Source organism: Oncorhynchus kisutch, unplaced genomic scaffold (genome assembly GCF_002021735.2).
Source record: "Oncorhynchus kisutch isolate 150728-3 unplaced genomic scaffold, Okis_V2 scaffold1327, whole genome shotgun sequence".
NCBI classification, from domain to species: domain Eukaryota; kingdom Metazoa; phylum Chordata; class Actinopteri; order Salmoniformes; family Salmonidae; genus Oncorhynchus; species Oncorhynchus kisutch.
Genome location: NW_022263272.1, coordinates 49941 through 56637, shown reverse-complemented (window position 1 = coordinate 56637; position 6697 = coordinate 49941). Strand labels below are relative to the sequence as shown.

Genomic DNA, 6697 nt, shown 5'->3' with positions numbered 1-6697 from the left:
CAAAGAGCCTTTTCACCAATATAATGGTCGATCAGGTCATGGATACCTGTTCTGTGGCCTCCAATTCATCAGAAGAATTATCAGAGTTGATGAACATAATCAATGGGTTGTCCCCAACTGATGCTGGAACACTTGACTCTGACAGACCGGCTCTCATGACCACTAGCCGTCAGTCTAGTTCCAAATCATTGCCTGGACCCTCTCTGTCTGGCAGCAGCACACACAACGGTGGAACTGTGGATATTCAAGTTTTAGGAGAGGTGGAATCCAAGATGGACAACAAAGATCTGGAGATGTCTAGTGTCTCTGTGCATCCATCAACTCCATCAGCCATGGACTCTGATACACATGCATCATTTGACTCCACTAGCAATGACTACACCTCTTTGGTACTTTTACTGATTGTTAGATTGCTGTCAATGATCACCCCTATCACATTACTGGAATCCTCTGACATTAGTGAAACATCAAGAGTTCTCACAAAGAGGATTCTGTCTGAGTTCTGTGGCACCTCAGGCCTTGAACCAACTCAAGCCTACCCCCAGAATCTGAAAATCAAAAAGATTTTCAAGGCTGTCTACAAGGGGCTTCTTCAAGAATTTGGGTCAGAGAAGATGCTCCAGGTTGCAATGAAGTCAACCGATTATGCATTTGACGATGCCCTGGTCAAATCATTAACTAGGGAACTACTAACTAAATGCAATGAGGCTAGCTCTGCACCTCCCTCCATGACCCAGTTGTCATCACACAATGTACTTGGCAGTGACGAGGTAGGTAATTCTGGGCTTCCAACAACTGGTAGAAAGGAAAAGAAGAGAGGAAGATTCAGTGCTCTCTGTGGACTCAACCCAAAGGTACATATGTCATCAAAATACAAATGATAAAGATTATTTTTATTCATTACGTACAGTATGATGGTCTGTATGATGGAACACTGTATGATGGAACACTGATACCTTTTGTGTGCAATTTCTCCTACTGTACAAATGACTGTTTGTTACCCATTGTACAAAGAAGGTCAACAAGAAGAACCACTGCACTCCAACACCTTCCCAGAACCAGACCCCTGCCGTCAGTGAAACAGGTAAGTCAATACACTCAAATGTGTACTGAACAAAAATATAAACGCAACATGCAACAATTTCAAAGATTTTATTGAGTTACAGTTCATTTATGGAAATCAGTCAATTGAAATATGTTCATTAGGCCCTTATCTATGGATTTCACATGACTGGGAATACAGATATGCATCTGTTCGTCACAGATACCTTAAAAAAAGGTAGGGGCGTGGATCAGAAAACCAGTCAGTATCTGGTGTGACCACCATTTTCCTCATGCAGCGTGACACTTCTCATTCGCATAGAGTTGATCAGGCTGTTGATTGTGGCCTATGGAATGTTGTCCCACTCCTCTTCAATAGCTGTGCGAAGTTGTTGAATATTGGTGGGAACTGGAACACGGTGTTGTACACGTCAATCCAGAGCATCACAAACATGCTAAATGGGTGACATGTCTGGTGAGTATGCAGGCCTTTCGACATGGGGCCATGCATTACCATGCTGGAACATGAGGTGATGGCGGCGGATGAATGGTGTGGTGAAGGAGAGTCGGACCAAAACGCAGCGTGTAGATTGCGATTTAATCAAACAAACGTAACACGAATCAATACAATACACTACAAAACAAAGAACGTAATGAAAACCGAAACAGCCGATACTGGTGTAAATAAACACGGCGATAGGAACAACAACACTAAGGACAATCACCCACGACAAACTCAAAGAATATGGCTGCCTAAATATGGTTCCCAATCAGAGACAACGATAAGCACCTGCCTCTGATTGAGAACCACTCCAGACAGCCATAGACTTTGCTAGATAACCCCACTAGCTACAATCCCAATACCTACACACCAAAACCCCAAGACAAAACACACCACAATACAAAAACTCCATGCCACACCCTGGCCTGACCCAATACATGAAGAAAAACACAAAATACTTAGACCAGGGCGTGACATAAGGATCTCGTGACGGTATCTCTGTGCATTCAAATTGACATTGATAAAATGCAATTGTGTTTGTTGTCCATAGCTTATGCCTGCCCACACCATAACCCTACAGCCAACACAACGCCATATACTTGGTCTGTGGTTGTGAGGCCGGTTGGACATACTGCCAAATTCTCTAAAACGACATTGAAGGCGGCTTATGGTAAAGAAATAAACATTCAATTCTCTGGCCACAGCTCTGGTGGACATTCCTGCAGTCAGCATGCCAATTGCACACTCCCTCAAAACAAGTCAACCAGCGTTTTTCCTTGCTCCTATTTTTCTCAGTCTCTGTCTCTGAGACATCTGTGGCGTTGTGTGGTGTGACAAAACTGCACATTTTAACATGGCCTTTTATTGTCTCCAGAATGAGTTGCAACTTTGTAAAGATCATGCTTTTTAACCCACAAGAATCTAAGCCCTGTCTAGGCCGAGGGGTTTGTATCGGCCTTACTGCTAATAGCCCATACAAACGCATTGAATGACAGATTTACTACATGGAACTGAAGTGTCTGTCCTAAATCTGAGAGATATAAGAAAGTTGATGAATATATATATATATTTGTATGTATGTATATATATTTTAGCATGTTTTTATCCCCTTCTTTTTGGCACTAAACAGTCTAAGCCCTGGGGGGGCCTATGTAACACTTCTGTGTTAAATAGGCGGATTGAGACTGCTAGGCTACCTGCCGCCCTACATTTGTAAATTATGTAGAATATTACAATTTAAATAATAATAATGCAATACTAATTCTTCACACTAACTAGGGTCAGTTAAAGAAAATGTTATGTTTACATTTTTTCCCCCAGCAATTGTCAATGATCAAGAATCCTGCCGAACAGAGAGTATATGCTCCACCAAGAAGAAACCAAGGAAGCGTTCGCTCATTTCCAGGATGTTTTCAGCTATAGGCAAAGCCTTGTCCAGTCCCTTTACTTCCTGCTATAAAAAGAAGAGCACCTAATCTATATTTCAAAATAAATATTTGAAATTAACATAATTGCATAAATTCTTCATGTTGAGTGTTTTTCATTATATATTATTGGATGATATAAAGTGTAGTAGTAGTGGAAGTTGTATAGTTGACTATATACATACATTAAAAAACAATAAGAATAGTGTGCACTTCTAGGTACAGTTGAAGTCTGATGTTTACATACACCTTAGCCAAATACACTTAAACTCAGTTTTTCACAATTCCTGGTATTTAATCCTAGTAAAAAATCCCTGTCTTAGGTCAGTTAGAATCATCACTTTATTTTAAGAATGTGAAATGTCAGAATAATACTAGAGATAATTATATCTTTCAGCTTTTATTTCTTTCATCACGTTCCCAGTGGGTCAGAAGTTTACATACACTCAATTAGTATTTGGTAGCATTGCCTTTAAATTGTTTAACTTGGGTCAAACGTTTCGGTTGGTCTTCCACAAGCTTCCCACAATAAGTTTACTGAATTTTGGCCCATTCCTCCTGACAGAGCTGGTGTAACTGAGTCAGGTTTGTAGGCCTCCTTGCTCGCACACGCTTTTTCAGTTCTGCCCACACATTTTCTATAGGATTGAAGTCCCCTGACTTGTGATGGCCACTCCAATACCTTGACTTTGTTGTCCTTAAGTCATTTTGCCACAACTTTGGAAGTATACTTGGGGTTATTGTCCATTTGGAATACCCACTTGCGACCAAGCCTTAACTTCCTGACTGATGTCTTGAGATGTTGCTTCAATATATCCACATCATTTTTGTGGATATCACATCAAATAAAACTATAAATAATCTTATCTAAGTCCTTTACAATTTTAGGGGGTAAGTCAAGTGATAACGAGACATAAACCGCCCTGGATAACCCTTCAGCTTTGGATAATAATATTCGACCGTATAACGAAATATCCCTCATCAACCCGAGGTTCAATTAGTTAAAGTTCAATTCAGTCCTTTGTTTTTCATCCTTGCATAAAACAATTTCAATATAAGTAACCTTATCTTTAATTGGGATACCAAGGAAAAGTCTTCAATACAGGAAACTGCTTTAGAAACCTCATTCCTGTCTCTTAAAAATATTACGATTCACCTGGCATTAATAGAAAAACAGAAATGGACATTTATTATCACAGTGACTAGATGAAGAATATTAAACTTGTATACGTTCACATGAACCAGGGTCTCACAAAAAGAAAAGTTCTTACTAGTTGCAAGAAATATAAAGTTTTATCAGATGCAAATAAAACTCAGTCCTGCACAACTCACTTGATAAATCCAGCCACAGACGATTCTGAGCTTCTTTGTCAAATGCTGTCAGATCCTCCTTGAACCTCAGGTTGTTCTTCTTTAAATAGTCATTTTTCTTTGCACTTTTCCATGTCATGTCCCTCACTGGAGATGAATCTCATGACCACTGGTCGTGGTGGCTGGTTGTTTTCCCCATCTCTCAGCCTACCCAGGCGGTGCACTACATCCAGAGAACCTGCAACAACATATCGCTCCTCCTATTGCCCTGCAAATGTCTTGCTTTGATGTTCTTTGTCAGATTTTTCTGCTATTCCATAAATTCGAAAGAGTCCATCTCCGACTATACCGGTCATTCTCGTTTACCTTTTGACTCCATTTCAGTGAGTTTCTTCTCCTGCTTTTCAACCTGAATGTTCAATGTTGCGTTCTGCTGCTTCAGAGTTTTTACTTCCTCAGCACTGAAATCAATCGATTTCTTCAGGTTAACGATACTGACAGTGTTCTTTTACACCAAATTCATGATGTTATCTGCGCTCTCTTTGATTTTAGCCGTGAGGATGCGGACGATGTTGTCCTGTAGCTGGCTCATTGATGGTTCACTTCTCAGCTTCTTTGGAAGTTGCTCCCAGAAATAAACATTGCGAGATTGTAAATATGTGTGAGAGTCAGGGATTTGAAAGCAGACGCTTTCATCCAAAGCGATGTACTGTAATGCGTACATACATTTGACTTTTGAGTGGCCCGGGGAAATTAGACTTTTTCAAGCTTTTCTAAGCAATTTTTGTATCTCTTTCTTTGTAATACTGTATGTATTCAATCTTTTCGAATTGATCACTTCCCACTGGGCACATACATCAATTCAATGTTTATTCCACGTTGGTTCAACGTAATTTAATTGGAATTACATGGATATTGTGTCACAGTGAATTTTATAATCTGCAGTCAATTTCATTATGTTTTCATGTGCCATGATTCTGACATTTCACATATGATCCCCATAGGATTAGGCTACATAATTACAGTGATGCAGTAAATGTAATCTCAATTCAATACGATGTGCATATAGTGTACATATAGCCAATATAGCTATTAAACCAATGTTCAGTGACTGTAATCTGTGATGCAAGTGGCCTAATATGTTTGTGACGTTCCATGGAACCCACGGTGTTGTTTAAAACTAGATTCTGATTGGCTTGCAGGTCATTCTACAGTGTAAATTATAAATGAAAACTAGTTTTTATATCAGTGTTACAGATTCACATTACCGAGCATGTCTCAACCCGTACCGCGCTTTTATCTGCCTAAAGGTATCTTCACGCACGACTGGACAGGCCTTTTGGATAGGCTTGTCCAAGGTAAGGATATGTGTCAAGCTATAGCCTACTTTTAATGTTTTAGTTCCGAACTCAAGTTACTCCAGTCAAGTGATTAATCGTAAGAGTTAGTTGTTTTGACTGAGCAGTCCAATGGCCAATGCTGTTTTTGGACTATGAGACCCTCGGCTATATACTAGGATGAGCCAATAACATGCATAGATTGTGCATTAGGCATTGCACAAGTTAGTGTCTAGGTCAGAATATAAAGTTGCTACTTCCGTCAACTCAAGTTACTCAAGTCAAGTGATTAATCGTAAGAGTTAGTTGTTTTGACTGTCAAAACAAATAACTTTGATGGAATATTCCAAATTACAATGGCAATTATTCATCACAAATTCACAATATTACTTGTATTTCAATGATTCATCCAGGCCCAGGACATAGTCTCCTGAAAGCTGTGTAGCAATCATTCCATTGCTGACCCATAGGATGGTAATCACATACATGATTGGCTTCATCTAGAATCATGGATACCTTTCATGTGAGTACTCACACACAATATTTTTCTTACATACCTCAGAAGGAAGATACCTCAATATCTGGAAGCACTGTCTCGTGTACAATTGCTAATGCTATCTCTGAAATGTCTAACAAAATGTTGACTTGATCGTTTCATCAAGACCTTCTCATCACAAGTTGGAACTAGTGGTCAACATTGGGACAATGCAGCCATAAATAACATGGACCAATATTTTCATGGAGGTAAGCACTATATTTCTGATGGGTTTAAAGATTGTATTACATTATCTTACCATAGATATTTTTCCTCTAATTTGGCTCCCGTTCCTCCAACAGTGAGCAAGACCTGCCAGCAGAGCTCACTGGAGCAGGGAGACATGCCGTCATCCTTTTGGCGCCTGACAAAGTACACTTTTTCTCTTCTAAATAACACTATAGTAACATCTTCTGCACAAAGTTACATTCCTAATTAGATTGGTGTTAAGTGAGAACGGATCCTAAAGATGGTCCAATGGGCATGGTCTGAAGCCTCTCGCCATCTCAGTGTGTTGAACCACCTGATTTCTTGCAGGCTTGAGATT

The 6697-nt window shown here is 39.7% G+C and overlaps 1 long non-coding RNA gene across 1 annotated transcript; it reads left to right on the top strand.

The window, feature by feature from the left end:
- The first annotated feature begins 658 nt into the window (after window positions 1-658).
- On the top strand, window positions 659-3049 carry LOC116365966 (uncharacterized). The gene is made up of 2 exons (XR_004208211.1): window positions 659-1084; window positions 2864-3049. It is a non-coding gene; the product is annotated as an uncharacterized LOC116365966 (long non-coding RNA).
- The last annotated feature ends 3648 nt before the right edge of the window (window positions 3050-6697 follow it).